The 20364-nt window shown below is 38.1% G+C and overlaps 1 long non-coding RNA gene across 1 annotated transcript in view; it reads left to right on the top strand.

Annotated features, from left to right (window-relative positions):
* LOC132593807 (uncharacterized) overlaps positions 1-19294 on the top strand; it is a 128941-nt gene extending 109647 nt beyond the window's left edge. The window contains exon 3 of the long non-coding RNA XR_009559665.1: positions 19225-19294. This is a non-coding gene — a long non-coding RNA (uncharacterized lncRNA). The remainder of the gene's footprint in view (positions 1-19224) is intronic.
* Positions 19295-20364: the final 1070 nt, after the last annotated feature.

The following is a 20364-nucleotide window of genomic DNA, read 5'->3' as shown; positions in this document are numbered from 1 at the left end:
GATTCTGTTAAATGCTACAAATAAATGAACAACGGAAAGGTTTTCTCCACAAATAATGATGAGTCTGAGAATCCAGGAATCCTATGCACTGCACCAGTAGCAGATCAGGCAGTGGAACTCACCTCAAAAGAGGACAAAGGAACTTTCTATCAACAACTTTACTATGATGGTAAAGTGTAACGTAACGCACTTTTATACTTTTGACTGCTTCCGTTTCAGCAAAGCCTTTTCCTCATACAGAAAATCTCTTTTATCTTTTTAAGTGGCATAATTGCATAATTATAAATGTTATGCAAATTCTGTATTTACTTGCTGAATGACAAACCCAAAATTATAAGCATCATCAAACTTTGGAAAATGCCTAAATATCTCTAGGACAGTATTTTCAAATAATGCATAGAGGTAAATACAAATGCTCTTGAACCATGGGCAAAGCTTAAAAAAAGAAAAAAGAAAAAACTTTAAATAGGAAAACCTCTAGAGGAAAGACCTGACTCTCACTTATGAGCAAAAAATTCTTCAGTGAGATAGAAGGGACCCATACAGTAGTCTGAGTCCATGAAATTCCATCAGAGGGGACACCATTGAAGTATGTTTCTCACAGTGAAAACATCTGACAGTGAAGGTCTAGTTGCCTTCACTATCTTTTATGAATATTGTTGGAAAAGAAAAATATTCTTTCTCTACTGTAAGCAGTCAAGGGATTAGATACAGTTATAGCTAGACAACAGTTGTTGTCTGGTGAACCTGTAATGAAAGTTTATAATCCTCTTCCTTCCTTGTAAATCCTAATTTACAGATGTTTGAATTTTACCCAAACAAGGCGGGGAAAAAGACAGAAAAGAGAAGCTACCTAGCCTATAATCTGCTTTTTCAACTGCTTACCAATGATGCCAAAGTGAAAACAGATTATTAAATTAAACAATGCTTTGGAGAGAAAAAATGTATTTAAACCATTCTATTTGATAATATTAATACCATAATTCTCATCAGCATATTGGATCTTCTTCCAAAAGGCTTCAATCTCATTAGATGTCTATCTCTTATGCTTTAGTTTTTTAAAAAAATACTTTATCTATCTATCATTTTTCTATCTAACAATCCATCCACCTATCTAAATATCTATATCTCTACCTACCTAGATATTTTCTAAAATCAGGGAGAGGAGAGGAGGCCTTTTCAGATGCCTTACCAAAAAGCTTCCACACTAATAAAAGCAAATTGAAATTATAAGAAAATGAGTTTATCTTCCAAGTTTGAAACCAGGGACATGCCTATCCTTAAAACTGATTTCAGCTCAGCATGATTTTTCAGATGCTTTCTGAGTTTTCTCATTGTTGTTTTGGCAATGAGATAAAGTGCATTGTTTTGTCTTCCAATGCAGCAGAGTGATGTTAACCCAAGGAGTTTTGATTTGAAAATCTTTATCTGGCATAATTATACATTCTGTCCAGGTCTCCATGGATGGGAAGTAAACTGTTTCTCTCCTTCAGTTGTTGTGGTTAAGGGAAAGGCCAGGTGGGTCCAGTATCTAAAACTACAAAAAAGCTCTCCTAGGTCATTGGTGGGAAGTTCAATACTATTGCATCCCTAATAGCAGGTGCTTCTGTTTGAACTCAGGGTTATGAAAGATGAACTACATTAAATGGTAAATCATTAAGTATCAGCTGAGTCAAAACACGATGGTACGTTTCCCTGCTTAAATCACCCGCATCTGTATTCTTACATGCAAAGAGTTGCTCTTTCCAATCACACAGTGAAACCCTGACAGAAGATCTGAAGCTGAAACCACACCAAAAACCTCAAATAACATCTTTTGGGTTTTCAGTTGGTGAGTAAATGATCATCAGCAAATATTCAGTGGTGGAACTAAAGCACAACATTGCATTTAACCCAGCTATAAAATATTTAGGAATGTGTAATCCCTTTAGAGCCTCATTTTTCCTCCTATTATGTGTTTATTCTTCAGGAAAAGAAAAACAGCTGTTTAAATTATGCCCGCCTAATACCTTAGATTTATTGCAAAGACTACAATTTGCTGGTTTCCTTTTACTATTGATTCTCCTCTTACTTATGGGGATGTGAACATCATAACTAGAGATAAAGCTCATACTGGTTCAAATCTAAAATTGTACAATAATGGATACCATAAAATACGGCTTCAGAACTGTTGAAAAAATTAGACTCTTCTTATCTATTTGAAGTAGGCAGGAGAAGAATCTCAAATAGCAATTATAACTATAATATCCCACTCTCATCATGGCTTAGATTCATAGTAATATATTCACAACTTTAAGCAGTTACTATAAGACAATGGTCTTTCTTTGTCTTCATTGCTGCATGTGCTTTCATGGTGCTTTGCTCCACTGTGGGTTTGTCTTGTCCACATAAGTATTTGACCTTTCATTCCAGTGTCACACTAGAAGCCAGTATTGTGGCAAGATACTGGAGGTAACTGTAGAGCATCTCAACTAACATATTTTTCCCCTCCCCTGATTATATAGTACTAGAATAAAAGACAAATGAAAATCTAGGATTCACTTTTAGGTATACAATTAGACATCTTTCTTTGGTGTAAGACAACAGAGGTTGCTACTTTCAAAATCTGGGGAGAAAACATAAAGTTTAATTGCATAGAATGTGTTCTACCAATCATTTTTATGGTACACTTATTTTGAAAATGTGTCCTGTCAGGTCATTCCCACACTTGGCTCAACTGGGAACATATTACCTTCTACAGACAATAGAAAGAGGGTCTCTAAAATTTACTTAGTACAGTAATCTTACTTACAGACTTATTTCACTCAACAGATGAAAGGAAGGACTATATTTTAATTTCTATTGAAGGATGTCATGAAATTATCTTTATATCCATCAGAAAACAAATTAAATTTTGAGGGAAAATTACCAATACTCAACTTATAAAAATATCTGGGCATTCCCTGGTGATCTAGTGGTTAGGGCTCGACGCTTTCACTGCGCTGGCCAGAGTTTAGTTCCTGGTTGGGGAGCTAAGATCCCGCAAGTAGTGTGATGTGGCCAAAAAAAAAAAAAGTCTGAATCCTTCAAAAGAACACACATTTTTATATCCATCAAACTTTTTTATAGAAACCGTATTAAAAGCTATATAGATACATTTTATTATAAAAATAGATCTATTTTTTCATTGCTTTATTAATTAGCACCTACATCCAGTAGGAATATCATGGAATATCTTACGTGCACAGAATTGTATTTTGTTTAGGGAAGAAACAAGTATACTCTTGTAAGAAATTATAAGGACCTGAAAGACCATCTTATTGCAGGACCTTATGCAAATTACTAATCAGCTCTGTGCCACAGTTTTCTCATTAGCATAATGGGAATAATAACGACGATCTCACATATGTGTGAGAATAAAATAAAAGATGTAAAATACTTATGATAATACCTGGCATATATTAAAGTTTTAGAATAAGTGAAATGTTGTTTTTGTTGCAAAACACATACAATGTGTTTCAAAGCTATACTATGTAGTTTATCATGTTTCCTACAACGTCTGCCCCTGTTCCCTGACCTGCTATGCATTTACTAAAAAGACTTCTTTTTACAGCTTTTCATTCCACATGTTTTATCCACTAGAAATCTTTCTGAGACCAACCAGCAAGACCAACTTGCAAATATATTAACAGAAAACATATATAGCATGTGGTTACCTCTTCTGGGACATGAATAGACAAACAGAAAATGTCAGAGTGTCATGTTTGAGAAGAAATATAAATCTTTGTGAACTGCTGGACATGATTTTGTAACACAAAAAGAAAAGACAACAATTTTGACAAAATTAAACTTAATGCTATAGGACATGGTTATCCCCATGTTGGCTGCTTTTGAGATTTTATAGGCCTATACTCATATTCAGGTCAAACTAAAGATAGCCAGATATTATTTAGCAGCATTGGAGGGGGGATTGAGCCGGCAGGCAGGTATGCTCAGAATACTCTCTAGAACACAGAAGCAGAACATATGCCTATTATTCAACACTGTCTTGTCATCGTGTTAAAATGTATACATCCAGATAGCTCAGAATGTTCACTGGGCAGAAATAAGACTCTAGAACCTGAAAGGGTTTGTATAAACTTGAGAGGAAGAAACATGTCAGTCATACAGAATCAGTAACTCAGATTCTGAATACTGAAAGATCTAGCCCAATTACAAGCATTGTGCGGCACATAGTTCGGTATCTTTGTCGATCAACTTCCTCTTATTTTCTTATTCTCATAATAATGTTATACACTCATACGTATTGTATAAGTAATAAAGATAGAAGCTTAAGTGCTTCATGTTAAAATGCTACCTAAAATGTAAAAAGAAACCACTTAATTAATTCTTAAACCACTTAGATTAATTGCATCTGCGACTATGTCATTCAACAAGTCATGTCATTACTGAAGCCAAGGTTAAATTGCTCTTTTTTAAAAATATATAAAGCCAATATTTAAAGAGCTTTACAAAAATGAAAGAACTGATTGATCTTGCCTCATTCTCCTCCTGAAGAAAGAGATCTATCTATCTACCAATGCTTCAGGCTCTCTTCATAGCCATTCTTAATTGGAATAGTTAAAAAGTTTCCAAGGACAATACCTTTTACTATTATATTGCACATTTCATATCATAAGGACATTTCAATTTCTCTTCATTCTTGGGGCAAGATGAATTTTGTCACTGAACATTCCAGACCCATGTTTCTTCAAAACAGTCAGTTGCACACCAGCATTTAAGGAAGTCCCGCGCTCAGGTGTCAGAGAGCATCCAAAAAAGGATGAAGCATCACCTCGCAACTGCCATCTGTTGAGTGTTTTCCCGACAGCTGTATCTCTTGACCATCACAAGTGTACAAATCACAAGAGGCACGAAGGAAGTGCGCAGCCATCAGACACGGAGGAAAATTCCATGTTTGTATGTGAAACAACATTGCTTTTAATTGCACCATAATGATTTTCTAACAGACACAATAGTATGTAGTGTAGTCTTAGAGCTGATTTAAAGAACACAATAAACCACAGTGCAGCTGAAAAACCAATTGAGATTTCTCAGTGCCAGGAAGGTTTTTGTCCTAACATGAATACTTACAAGCATTTTCGCCAGCTACTCTGTCCACAATCCACTTTTACCAAAAATAACTGCCTCTGTCATTGTGCTGGGGCAGTTTTGAAAAGTAAATGAATGTTCTTATTTCAAATATCAATGTAGTTAAGCTTGGGTTTTATTTTTAATCTTTATTATGTACAATCTAAAATAAGACAAGTTTATCGGCTGGGTGATGGCCCCAAAATCTCACTTTCCTGATTTTTTTAAAACCACTTAACATTTTTATCCTGCCCCTTCAGTGTAAAAGTCTACACGACGGCTGTCAGTCTTTATTTCTTACGAAACATTCTCTGACATAACGGTTGAGATAGTATTGAGATGGTAGAACTGGCTGGTTGGAAATTGAAATCCTTGGTTTCTTAATGAGGGCAATAAACAGAAACTACCCTAGAAGCTACCATTAGTTGAGGACCCACCATGGGGTGGTCCTCCTCTCCGAACCTCACAGGCTTGACCTTGAAAGATTCCAGTCAAAACATCACTGTGTGTGAAAGTCTAATACTCTGTTTCCGGGAATTCAGTTGTCAAAGTATGATGGATTAATCAGCAAAGGCTTTCTAGATTCCCCCAGCTCCATTCCATTCTGTAGCATAAAAGAATGACAGAGGGAGAGAGAAAGACAGAAAGAGAAAATGAAGGGAACTTCAAGTGATCTACATTTTTACAGTTTCCATTAATTTCATCATCATTATAATAACCAACATACATGGACCCTACCATATATGTACATCACACAAACACACACAAGTACTCTAAACTGTCATTTTCTTCACCAACTGCCAGATCTCACGTATTTGTATACTGTCTTATACTACCTGTTACTCCTACTCAGAAGTGTTGCAGCTAGAGCAGATATCGGACCCAAATTAAAAAACAAAAAAGAAAAGTCTGTGCAAACTTGCATTAGGTACATTTGGGCTCGTTCTCTATTTTCTTTTTTTTTTTTTCTTTTTTTTTTTGCGGTAAGTGGACCTCTCACTGTTGTGGCCTCTCCCGTTGCGGAGCACAGGCTCCGGACGCGCAGGCTCAGCGGCCATGGCTCACGGGCCTAGCCGCTCCATGGCATGTGGGATCTTCCCGGACCGGGGCACGAACCCGTGTCCCCTGCATTTGCAGACGGACTCTTAACCACTGCGCCACCAGGGAAGCCCATTCTCTATTTTTTAAGAGGAAAAAAATCTGTGCCAAAATGAGCACCACATGCCTCTAAGAGATATTTTTCAGAAAAAAACCTGAGCCACCTACCCAGGACCACAAATGGCACAAAAATTTGGAACATACACTTTTGAAACCTACTATCTGTATTTGTGAACTATCCATAATGCATTTCAAAACCAGGTGTAAGGGGCTTCCTGAAGGCTGCTGCTTCTTTACTTTCTTTTTTTTTTTTAATCTAATAGGTATTTGCACTCTTATAGTAGGTAAACATTCTCTTGTTTTTTTAAAAAAATGCATGCACAATTTAAGAGGTACTAAGGAGCCATACCTAATCTACATAACAGTAATTTCGGGAGGGAGGAAGAGGATACAAATGCAGCCTAAGTCTGTGTTATTAGAAATATTCCTTGTTCTTAAATCAGTACGTAGTCTGGCCAGACCTCAGCCTGTTATCAGTTTGTTGCCAGTCCTAAGAAACGGAACTCTCACTCCTGCTACTCAAAATCGGACGCAGTAAAGAATGCCTGCACCAAACGTCTTCTTCCTTAGGTTGTGCCCTGATCTACGCCTGAGGGATTCTTCAGTCTCTTTCTTAAAACAGTGGTTTCCATATACCAAACAGCGCAGGCACTGTGGACGTTTTTCCTTGTCCACAATAAAATGAGAAAAATAAGGACTATGCAATTACACACAAATACAAATAGAGCAAACCTGTATTGAGTACCTCACATGTACCAGGCAATGTTTGGTGTAGTGGAGAAAAAGAAGTGAACAAAGGATATGAAACCCATGACCTCATAGATTTTATATTTTAATGGGGAAGATAAATAGCAAGCAAACAAATAATATATAGTCAGGTAGTAAGGAGTACTGGACAGAAATTACAGCCCGGTAAGGAAATGGAGAGGAATGGGAATGGAGAGGAATGCAAGTGGGAAAAGAGAGGGTTTGCCAGCATGGGGTCTAGGAAAGGGGCTTTCAACCCTGTGGTTAGAGAAACCCTGCGCCTCATGGTTGGATCTGAGTGGAGAGCTCTGCCAGTGTCCCAGGGAATAGACTTCCTATCAGAGGAACGGTTGGTGTGAAGTCAGTACAGTGGGAAGGGGTTTGGCCTGTTTCAGGAACTGGCTGTTTCTGAAGGCCTTTGTGGCATGTCGGTGTACAAGTTGCCAGTTCTTCATTCTTGAAATACCTGTCTTGTATTCTAAGATTATGGCTTTCCTCCTTCCTCCTACCCCCTACTGATGTTAACATGATGTCAGATTTCAATGTTAGTTGGGATTTTTTTTTTTAATAGCGTAACTTGGCAATATAAGACGTTGGCCCCCTTATGTTGTTCTCTTTTTTTCCCCCCAAACTAATTCATGAAATATAAAGTGGTTCAGCCCTGGCTTAAGAGGATATGTGCTGAAAGTGCCAACCCCCCTGTGTCTGTGGAGAACCCCATTTTAACCCGCTTCTAAGCATTTGATTTGTTTTACTAGTTTTGGTACTTACTTCTTATTTCCCGGGTTTATTCGGAAAGGAAAAGAAACACTGTGCTCCAAAAGTCCACATTTTATATGTTTGGTTGATTTTATTTTGTTTTAACATGAAAAAGTGGTAGTAAAATTTGTCCCTGATTCTTTAATAAAACAGCATTCCGCACAGAACAGGTACGGGAAGTTGGGCTCTCCCAAGATCTTTTATAGTCTGACATCAAAATTAAATTGGGATGTTGAGAACAATCTGGTCCTCTCCCCCTTCTCGGTCTCCCCCTAGAATTTCCAAGGGATATCGTGTTTGTTATGTGTTTCTGTTCGGGGGAAAAGGTAGGGAGTCTGGAGCTGCCTTTTTTTTTTTTTTTTTCTTTAAGGGAAAAAGAGAAAACCAGATATTTTCAAGGGAATTGACTAGTAGTGGCCAGTATAACAAAGAAACTACACTAAGCCTAACCACAACCTGACAGAATGAAAAGTGATTCCAGAGCTGCCACTCACCACAAATCCCCATGAAACATGCCAGGAACCCAGCTGAAAGCAGTAGAGAGGCTGCTTCTTGAGGGCCACAAATGTGGCCCCCAGAGAGGCTTCTGGTCCTATTCAAATTCAAAGTTGCAAAGTCGGGGAGGGCTGGAAACTGGAGACCAAGAATTAGCAGCCTTGTGATCACTTTAAGGGTTATGATGGAACTGATTTAAAATGCAAAACCGCATCCCGTGGTAAACACCGAGGCAAAGTGGAAGCCGAGAAGAAATGGGATTTCATTTGGTGATTTTCAGCTTTAGGAATGAAATCGGGATGGGAAGAAAAACACTATTTTTCCAGAACTGAGATTGCCTTTTTTTTTTTTTTTTTAGGATAAGTGAATGTGGAGTGATATATTACTTCTTTGGGCTTCAGTGCTAATAAGGCATACTTCCCACAGAATCTGACAGAAAGGATGAATACCTTGCGGTGTTAATGGTTAATTTGTAGTGGCATGTGTATTTCTTGAATGTCCATGAAGTTTTCTAATTCATCAGCACACAATTGGGCTTTTTTCCTCTCTTAACACAGAATGAAATGCCGAGAGGGCAAGAGATTCAGGACTGTTGTAATATTCTCTCAGCCAGTGTATTTACTACCCAAAAGTTATTGCTAATTTCTTTTCTACCTCAGGAACAAAATTGGTCTTCAGCAAATAATTTAATACTGACCACACTCGAAGATGTTTATTACTGTTGAATCTTTCACAGATTGCATCAAGCCACAGAGATGCTAATCTATCTCATGTATTTTAAACTCCTCTGGGAAACATATATTTGGGCTTACTACTGAGTGAACATGACTGTTAGGATTATAGAGACCATACATGGTAAAGAAGAGCAGCATCGCTTTTCTGACGGGAAAGTAAACAATAGGGTGATTGTCGGCTTACACATTGGCTTACAGCAGCCCTACTGCTGACGAGCTGTATGTAAAAAATCAAGATCAGTAAGCAGTCTTGATGTTTTCTTCTTGGAGTTGGATGTTGTCAAGGATTCAGATGAGCCACCCCAGTGAGTATGCAGGAAACAAAACAGGATATTCTTGTTTGAGGACTGCTTTCTGTAATTATGTTGATTTTTTATGCAGCACTTGAACTTCTAAAAACTCAAGGATGCATAAGAAGTACTCCAGAGGAGAATAAATGATTGGGATTTTGTCTGAAGTGAAATGTTAGCATGTGTTCTTAACAAAATTAACTTGTTTGTATTTGTGAGTGGGTCTATGAATCAAGTATACTTAGACCATGACTGTTTTGTCCCCTCACCTCACCCTCCCACCCCCATTTTCAAACAGGAAGTCAAGTTGTCTTTGGAACATCATATTTCCTGCTTGGAAAAGGCACTGGATTGTGTCATAGTCTGACAGGAAAGTTTCAAGAGTACCAGGAGTTTCCCCTGGAACACTTGAGGGGGGAACATTTGCAGCAGCATCTATAAAGTTCTTTCCTTTGAGCTATTAAGAGCTGTTCTATTGTTGTGTATACAAAGTCTTCAGAATGGAAACAGCTAAACTAAACTGTAAATACCCTAAGGAAAAACGTCTTTGGAAACTTGTACTGTGGACTTGCTTGGCACATTGTACTTTTATCTGTCCTTCCTTGCTGAGGAAGGAACATCTGGCTCAGCGACTAGCTGGTTAATGCTATCATGCTACAGACATCCGTTTATTCCTTTCCCATCCAAATATCAGTTCTGTGTATTAGACAAGGGATGTGACATATTTGTATGCCAAGAAATTTGATTTGGTGACCATTATTTGCCCTTTAATTTAACCAAATTACCTCATGCTCCTTTTCTTTAATCAAAATACCATGCAATTTCTTATTTTTACTTGAATAATTCTCATAATTTTACAACACAATGAAAGGATTATAGATTAGCACAAGGTCAATCTTCTCCATATCCTCCTTATATTTTCTTAAGATTCCAATCCACAAAAGGTCATAGACGACATAATACTTCTGGGGCAAAGGACACCACAAGGTTCCTTTGCACAAGCACACCAGCTGGGCAATCATATTCCCATGGCAGTGTGCCCTGAGTTTTAACCACTGTGGTTCAGTGGAGAAAATGAAATGTCAACTAATGGGCAACTACCAAATTTCATCAGGGGTACCCTGGGAATGCAGATCTCATCTAAGGGTAGGGCTGTGAAGGGTAGAATTTTAAATGGTGCTTGGGGGTCAGTCTGCCTGGGTTTGAATTCAGATTCTACGATTTGGCCAAAAAATTGCTTAACACTTCTTTCCCTTGGTTACTCTTCTATAAAAGGAAGATTATAATTGTTCCAATTATTCATTGCTGCATAACAAAGCACCCCAAAACTCGGTAGTTCAAAACAACTATTTATTATTATATCTCACTTTTCCATGGATGGACTAGGCTCCATTAGGTGGTTCTCACTTGGGGATTGTCATCCTGGTGCCATCAGATAGCAATTGGGGTCATCTGAAGGATTCAGGGGCTGTTTCATTCCCATGCTGATCGCAGGCTGGGAACTCTCACGGGTCTCAATTTACACCTGACCTCTCCTTGCGGCTTGGACTTTGTCACAGCATGGAAGCCTTAGTCTGACTTCTTACATGGCAGAGCAGGGCTCTGAGAGAACAAGGCAGAAGTTGCCAGTCAACTTACAAGCTAGGCTCAGACCCAGGCTATTGTCTCTTCTGCCTCTTTCTATTCATCAAGCAAGTCACTAAGGCCAGATCAGATTCAAAGGGAGAGGACTTCAAGTCCACCTGTCAGTTCGAGGAATAGTTAATAATTTGCTTCCATCTCCAATCCACCACAAATACAATATCTACCCATTAATTGTGAGAATTAAATGAATTAGAGTTTTGTGAGTATTAAATGAATTAATCCACGTAATGTGCTTAGACCAGTGTCTGACACTGTTTTCAATAAAAGTTAGTTATTATTATTTTCTAAGTCCTATCCCATTTTATTTTTCCTCATTGCATATATCATTATTTGACCTTACTTGTAATTATGTTTGCATGTATGTGCTTATTTTCTCTCTCTCCCATCCAAGTATAAACTTCACAACCATAGGGACTTCATGTTTTTTCAGGGCCTAGAAAAATGTCTGGTATATAATGAAAGTACCATAAATATTTGTTGAGTGAAAGAATGAAAAGTGAATGAACGCCTAGTGGATATAGAATTGGAGGAAACAAACATTTAAGGTGTTTGGTTGTGACAAACGGGAGTTCACTTGGGGCTGGGGAAGGATTATGAGCAGAGTTCGACATTCTGATTTATTTTTAAAAATTAAGATCAATATCATCTTTTATCTGTAGCAGTTTTTAACTAAAACTGTCCTAGGAAGTACAAAATACACGAACAAGGACAACTTTGCCTCTAGAATAGCTGTCCACAATTGGCACAATTAGAAAACTGCATTTTTCCATCCACAGGCCTTAGAACCTGAGAGCTCTGGCTCTAACTCCCCACTCTGCTGTTTGCTTGCTGCCTGACATGAAAAGTTTTTTAACTTCTCTGAGTTGTAAAATCAGACAACAAGGCATACCTCATGGGATTTCTGTGAAAATTATATATAGCTGACAAAGGGTTTCAACAAAAAGACTAGGTATAATTGATAAAAAGTTACCAATCCCTAAAAATAATAATGATACAGAAACTTTATTGACATGAATTTTGTTATACTTTATACTAGAGTGGATAGCTTTGCGATTTTTATTTTTCAAAAACACTTATGTTTCAAGCACATTAAAAATATTAAAATAATATTAAGTTCACTTTCTACTAACTCAACATTCAAACTGTGAGCACATTGATCCATAAATTGACCTTTCTACTCCACCAGTATTTGGCACAGGAACTGAAACAGAATATTGAATAAGTTTTAACAACCATGTTAAAAATAAATGTTTACATTTATCAAGAGAAATTGTGACATCAAAGGAAGTAAACATCATGTCCAAAGAACAACTTCCTAGAATTCAAGGGGAATTTCCCCAGCTCCAACCCCCTCCTTGAGGATACCCAAAAGTAAATTATTTAATCAACAGATGATGATTGCTGAGAGTTCAACAAATTCAGAGCACTCAGAACTTTGGGGAATTTTAAAGAAAAAACATTTCATCTTGTTTTATAGAGCTCTTAGTATTTCAAAATAAATTTATTGACCAAGATGAATTATGATAAACCTAAGAATTTACTTCCTCAAAACAGATATTTGTATGTGTAATCAATTCAAGATGGGCAATTTATAGGTACACACACATATACTTACACACACATATACTTATATAAATTCATACTGGGTAAATTGGACAGAAATTGTGTCTGTTTTCTTGTTTAGGAGTTGTCAAATATTTCTTACATTGAAAGACTGCTCTAGGACATGTGGAAGATGAAACCTAGAGAAAAGAATGATGCAATAGAGAATCATATGTCTTTAAAAGGAAAATATTCAGCACTAATGTTGTATATTGCTGGCAGCTAGACAGTACAGCATATATTCTGTTCTCCAAGCAACAAAGCACCAGAATGGGCACATGGCAGACACAGCTCGGGGCTCCAGCGTGAAGGAGAATGTATTTGTGGAAGTCACAGAGTATAACATAGTAAAATTAAATTCATTTGTCCTTGGGCTGGGGAGGACACATGAATACCAGACTCACTAACAGGTTTGATGTCAGACAGTGGCAACATTAAAGTTACATGTATTTAATGTATCTGACAAATAATAGGTGTTTAGTAAATATTAGTGTTGTTTCCTTCTTTCTTTTGAACTGTGTTTCCTTACATTTATGTCTATTACCATAATGTCTGAACTGTTACTAAGAGTATAGCCACTTGTGCTGGGATCATCTCATGGTTCTTTGTTCTCAAGTAAACAAACCTAATCTGATTAAGAATTAACCAATGGTAGGTGATTGGCTCTGTCAAGAACCAGCATGGGGAAAGCAGAAGCCAGTTGAAATAAATATAAATTAAATTCATCGGAGCATTTCCATCACTCCATATTTAGTTTCTTCATGATCCGTATATTACAAAGAGCTTATCTGCTCTGTGGACCGCACTTAATGTAAAAGGGGGAAACCCTTTCTGTTTCCTATCAGAATATGATTTGATCAGATTATATAAAGCTTCATATAGACAGATATTGACATTCATGTCACAGTTATTTTTATTATTCAGATGTGCTGATAAAAGTAATTCTTTTTCTCCTTTCACATCTTATCCCTTCCAAAGAATGTCTATAATTTCACTCCTTAAAATAGTAAATCCAAATGGTAAGAATTCTCCATGAAAGGATCATAAACATTTACCTGTTACTTCTATATTTGTAGGAGTGATAACTAATGCCTAGAGATTGGATCATAATGTGTTCAATTTATCCAACCAAACCAAAGCCCTTTATGGGAATTTCAATGTCCAGTCTACTATTTAACCTCATGAATGAAAATACCATGTTGCCTCACTTTAAAAAATTCATTGCAAGGGTTAAGAACAGATGAGATGGGTATCTGCAGTCTCCTGGAATCACAAATGTACAAACAAGAGAACTAATTTTTCTCTACTGTTTTTACAAAAAAAGAAAAACTTTTTTTCACACTAGGCAAACAGCAACTGGTTTAGTCTCATAAATTTACATATCATAAGTAGTGTCAGTATTCAGGCAGATTAGATTAACAGACCTTGTGTTAACATCCAAGGAAAAAAAAGGAAAATATACCAAAGTCATCTGGTTAATTGGAGGAGGTGGGGAGAGATGAGGTTGCTTCCATTAAGTTCTTTTGGAACAGTTGCAAGATCCACAAAATCTGTTTTTAGCTCCGTCATTCATCCTGTTGAATGTGTGATGTGTTTTCAATTTAATGAAAATTGCCCTTTCCATCTCTTTGATAATTGCCCTCTCTATTATCATTTATGGAGATTCAAATTATAAATCAAGAGAAGACAGTCAGAAAAATATTATGATTGTCCCTTCTGAGGCCAGAGAACACTGCCAAAGTCTGAGAGCTTTTCATCTACATGTTTCTGAGCATTTTATTTTAGGGTCCAATGGTTTTCCTAAAGAGGGGGCTGCACGACAATAACAGAACTGAATGGTAATAGATACAGAGACTGTAAGTTTAGCTTCAGTTTAACAGTTATAAATTTGTATTTGAAATCAGAAACTTGCTCTCCTAACTATTTGGAAGCAAAGGTGAGGGGTCAGCCAGAAATGTTTGCTATTTGTCACCAGGTGTCCCCTTGAAGGATATTGCACAGCCCTGCCTCCCAGGAGCTAAACTCTCCCTCTACTCTTGGCCTGTTTGGGGAAAAAAAAAAAAAAATTATTTTCACTGGATATGCACAATGATCCACACAATGAGATAAGTGCAAAGACATGAGTGAGCTTTTATCTGAGATGCCGGGAATCATCTCCCAAAACAAAAGCAGGAAAATAAAAAAAATATACCAAGAAATGGCTCAAATGGCTCTTCGAGGTGGTAACTGTGGTGTCCTGGCGTCAGCTTGTACCTGGTCAGGAGATCTTATTATTAAATTTTCAGGTATTTGGCAAGCTGTTTGTCTCCCCAGAAAGCCACTATTAATAATTAATTGTATGAATTTTGAATTAAATACATTATATTAAAAACAAAGGTAATAAATGCACAGAACTCATCACTTCCTAATTATTGTAGTACATTGTATTATTTTTTGTGTTCTTGAGGATATTTTGGTCTATTGTCTCTGAATGTTTAGAAATACCATAAAATGGTATGATATGGAGCATTCCTCCCCAACTCTGCTTCCATAACTTCCTGTTAGTAGTTGGAAATCAGCAATGGTATTTATACCATTTACGTCAGAAAATGCTGCAAATCATCAATTTTGCCCAGAGAGCTGGTTGATAAACATTTTGCAGCCCAGTCTGGACAGTGATATAGTTTTGAAAGAGGAAGAACCTTGGAACTGGGATGAGCTGGATTTCTTTTTGGCTCAGTCAACTAGTAGCTGTGATACTGGGCAGTTTACTTGAACTCTCTGTGCCTTAATTTATCTCTCTCCTGCTTAATACCTTTCAATATCTTCCCATTACTCTTAGGATAAAATTCAAAATCTTTAAGGCCTTTTTTTTTCTTATCTTTGCCCTGAATTTCTTTACTCCTGGAATCCTGTAAGTTCTTCCTGCTGAAGCGCCCTTGAATTTGGAGTGCCTTCCTTTTCCTTCTTTGTGCTGCTAACTCCTACCCCAGATTTAGGTCTCAGTTTAAATGTCCCTTTCTCAAGGTAGACTTCCCTGAGAGCAACCCCCGTACCTCGCATAAAATAGGTTAGGACCCCTTGCTGTAGACTCCCACTGAATCCTGTAACTTTCCTTCCAATCACTTGTCAAAAGTGTAACAACATTATTTTGCATGTAGTCATTTGTTTAGTACCAAAACCCCCTTTCACCTGCATGTTGCTATCATTCTCAAGTTTGGCCCTATGCCTGTAGATGTCCTCTTTGCTAACCTAACCACTTAAATTTAATCTGTAGGGTTTCTGTTTTAATAAGAGCAAACCCCCCCCCAAAAAAAATAAAATAAAATAAGAGGAACCCTCTTTTCAAAATCACTCATTCTACCTGAGAGGTGCTACAGGGCAGTGTTTAAGGAAGGGGACTCTGAGACTAAGCTCTCTAGATTTGAATCTTTACCACCTATGAGCTGTGTGGTCTTACCAACCTCTCTCTAATTCCATTCTTTAATTTATGAAGTAGGGTTAATAACAAAATCTACTTCCTAGGGGTTGTGAAAATGAAGTAAGTTATCCGCTGCAAAGTTTTTAGAACAGTGTTGATCACAAAGTCATCAGTATTTAACTGTTTGATATTATTCCTACTTGCTTTAACTCTAGCTACAGTTCCCCTAATTATGTCACTTCCCTAGATGCCCACTTCTATGGAGACTCGCCTCCTCCCTTACCTTTGATGATTATAGACAATCCCACAGCTTTAATTATCTCATCCATTGGAAGGACACCCAAATCTCTAGCTCTAGTATCTCCCTTAATTTTTTTTTTTTTTTTTTTTTGTGGTACGCGGGCCTCTCACTGTTGTGGCCTCTCCTGTTGCGGAGCACTGGCTCCGGCCGCGCAGGCTCAGCGGCCATGGCTCACGGGCCCAGCCGCTCCGCGGCATGTGGGATCTTCCCGGAGCGGGGCACGAACCCATGTCCCCTGCATCGGCAGGCAGACTCTCAACCACTGCGCCACCAGGGAAGCCCTCCCCTAATTTTTAATGTTACATTTCCAGCTACTTACTCTCATCTCCGTGAGTTTTTTGTTTTGTTTTGTTTTTTTACGGTACGCAGGCCTCTCACTGTTGTGGTCCCTCCCGTTGCGGAGCACAGGCTCCGGACGCGCAGGCTCCGGACGCCCAGCCGTTCCACGGCATGTGGGATCCTCCCGGACCGGGGCACGAACCCGCGTTCCCCTGCGTCGTCAGGCGGACTCTCAACCACTGCACCACCAGGGAAGCCCTCTGACCTTTCATTTTTTAATACTGATACTGTTACCCACCCTATCCAGTCAGGGCCAACAAGAGTCCTGCCTGGTGTCGCTCCTGCCAATAGACCAAGACTGAGTTCGGTTTGGAAGCAAAGAAAGCTTTAGCTTTGGTCAAAAAATGGAGAAGTGCGAACTTGCTTCTCTAGATACACACTCTTTCTAACAGGTCGTGGGCCGGGCTGCTGTATAAGGGTCTCTCCTGGGGGAGGGGGCGGAGCTCTGGCAGGACGGGCGGGGCCGGCGGAGCTGTGTTTCTCAGGCTCCAGAGGGCAGGGCGAGGCACAGCGTCTCTGCGCACGGCCTGCCGCCGCCATCTTCAGTTACAGTGTTGTGCTTGGCGCTTCTGCGGGCGGACCTCTGAGCTGCACACTGCAGTTCTGCTCTGGGAACTCTAATCCGACGTATTTGGTGCAAGGCCTCTGTGCAAGGCCCCCTGCAGGCAAGTGAAACTAGACTAAGCCCAAAGGAGAGGTTAGACCTTATGAAGAAGATCCCATCATATTTTTCCCGGGGACCCCAGTGAGCTTTGCTGGTGACAATACCACCACTGCATAAGGAATGAGTTACTCAAACATCTGACTTGTTTATTTAGATGCTATTATTTTGAACTTGGAAATTTCACCAGAGAAACTGACTTCAAAATTTGAAGATATTCCTCTAAGAGTAACTGTCTTCAAAGAGGAGAGGAATTTTTATTCAACAGTAAGAAAAAGTATTCAAAGGTGACTATCAAGTCACATTCTGATAAGGCATTCTCGAACTTTAGCAAAAATAACTTCTTTTGTACATTTGACTACACTTGGTTAATGCTGACCTCATTAGGTTTATTCACAAAGTTAATGTGTATGTTTTGTTTGTAAAAGACACATATAGGAACTCATTTGTATTTCTATAACATCTAAATTGTCATATTTGATGTTCATTGAAACTTTTACCATGTGCCTGAACTCTCAAGAAAATATTGAAAATTCCTCAAACCCTGCATTTTCAAATATAAATGTCTATCGGAAAAGTAGAGATCTCGTTATTAGTTCAATAGCTATGTTCATTACTACAAATATTAACAATTACTCAATTACCTTTGTCCTCTTAAGATGGCATAGTTTGATAGCCAATGTTAATCCATCCTAAGAAATTTTTTTTTATTACAGATGAAAATATCCCTTTTTCACAAAATTTCACAAAATCAAATGTCCACCATTTCTATGTTAATCTCATGTCTATTAGTTAACCAGGAATTTAAAAAATTGGCAAGACAAACCCTTAAGCATTACAAAGGTTAGATGGTCTGGATTCCTCCCATCGCACATCTGATGCCTAGCTAAGTGTAGTATCGGGGGTAAAAAAAAAAAAAATTGGGAGGCCCATTTATAGCTGGAGTTTGCAGAAGCTAAGAGAACCAGACAATAACTGCTGGGGAAAAAGATCCTATTACCAACTGAAAAAAAAAAAAAAGTTTCTTCCCTGTCCACCATGGTAAGCAGGTGCTTATTTTGCTTTAGGAAATGTATAATGTTTCTTTTGAACCATTAATCATTGGCAACTGATACTAAAGTAAAACAGGTAAACCTTTCCTTATGCTTTTGGAAAAGAATATTGACAACTGAAAAACAGGCAGTGGTTCTCCCAGACCATTAAAGCAAGTAAAAATTTGTATAATCTGTGTATTTTAAATATATAGCCAGTTCAGATCTGAGAGATATAATTACCTCAAGACAGAAGAAGAAAGAAAATCCTCTGAGCCTTTTTTTTTTTTTTGCCATTTTATTTTTTACATTAAAAATGTTTCTTGAGTTCACAATAGTATTAACTTTACAAACTCCTCATATTCTGGTATATTTGTCGAAGAGGAAACCACGCACTATCCCTTCCCCTGGGAAAAGACTTGCTTTCTGATTTGCCATCACATCTGCGTTTAACAGAGGAACAGATGCTTAGCTTCTAAGGGTCAGAGTTTGGCCTTCTCCCTCCTATCACTAGAGCAGAAAGAAAGGGGGTTCCGAAGAGATGTGGCAGCTTTGCAATGGCGGTCCTGTACTTTTAAAGTAAGCAGGTGGTATCAATGGGCTGTCTAATGACTAACAAGATAAGAGTGCAATTGATCTTTTTATTAACCCGTTTCCCCAGGTGGGTGGCAGGCTGCTCCTCTCTCCTGGGTTCAGTTACACTGTTCAGTTCCAGGGATCATTTTAGACTCTTTAACTTTTTTGTCTAAACTGATATTTAAAGCACAGGGGCACAAACACTGATATTCTGTGTTATCTAAATTCTATCTTCTCTGAACCTCCAAACTGGTAAATGTCTTTATAATTTGAATCCGACTCAAAACAGTATTTAACACACATGTGGATCCTCTTCAATCCTACTGATGTTCTTTTCATGCTGAATTTGAACCGTGAATTTGTTTGTCTTCCTTCTAGGTCACAGACCACTTACTCTGAACCTCACAACTAGTTCTGAAGAGTATGGAGCCTACATAGATTCATAAGGTAAATGATTAATTTCAAAATAAGACATAATGGATTTAATTATAGTGTGAATTCTAGCGTTGTGTAAATGTGTTATCCGTTATTACTCTGTGGTGAGTTTCTAAGTTATGATCCTGTGTAATCTTTTAGTAGAGGGTAGACTCATAATCCTGGGGAGTGCTGAGGGATGAATACAGTACATCTGTGAGTTCCCTCTCTTCAGAGCCAGGCTATTTGTTGTATGTTGCTTAAGGCTGGCTACCTACCTCAATTTCATACAACAATATCCTTATGATTTTAGGAGACTCCTACCCTGGAGTATGCCAGGACATCACAAGTCACATAGTCAACTGGAGAGCAATTAGATCTGTCATTTTCATAAATGAAACTTGAAATTATTAGGATGCATTCCTCTATAGAAGTGGGAAGATGTACAAAACATCCCATGAAGGTTGTTTCTACCATAGGTGGTGTCAGATGAGGATGTGTGGGATAAAAGGATTTATAGAGGATGGCCTCATATTTTCTGTTTCTATGAATCACAACCATCATTTGCTTTGCTGCTTGTTAAATAATTGTATATACCTAGAAGCTATCGATTCTATACTAAGGTAGACTCAAGAGGATCTTTGTTATCATCTATAGCAGAATGACTAAAAGCCTAGGCTTTAGATCAAACCTAAACTCAAATTGTGGTTCTGCCATTTATTAGCTATGACACTGTGGTCTTCAATTTTCTCATCTACAAAGTGGGAAAAATAATAGTATTCACTCCCAAAAGCTATGGCGTAGTATAAACAAATGAGTTGATGTAAAGCACTTAAAATATTGTGTGACACCTACTAAACACTAGATTTACTGATTAACTAAAATGCTTTTATTGTACCGCCTCATTTTATTTGTTTCAGTTTCTCAATTTTCCTTTAGTCCAGGAACTCAGTGGTTATGGGAATTATTAAGGGAACCAAACTCCCAATTCCCTTTTAGCAGCCCTTCTCCTAAAGGAGATATATTATACCTTTCATGTAAATGCCAGGAAGGAGAATAATTGGCATCCCATTGCTCTTTGAATGGCTCCCTGGCCAGCCCTAG

Source organism: Globicephala melas, chromosome 1, assembly GCF_963455315.2.
Source record: "Globicephala melas chromosome 1, mGloMel1.2, whole genome shotgun sequence".
Lineage (NCBI taxonomy): Eukaryota > Metazoa > Chordata > Mammalia > Artiodactyla > Delphinidae > Globicephala > Globicephala melas.
Note: the sequence above shows the minus strand (reverse complement) of the source record. Positions and strands in the feature narration are given on the sequence as shown.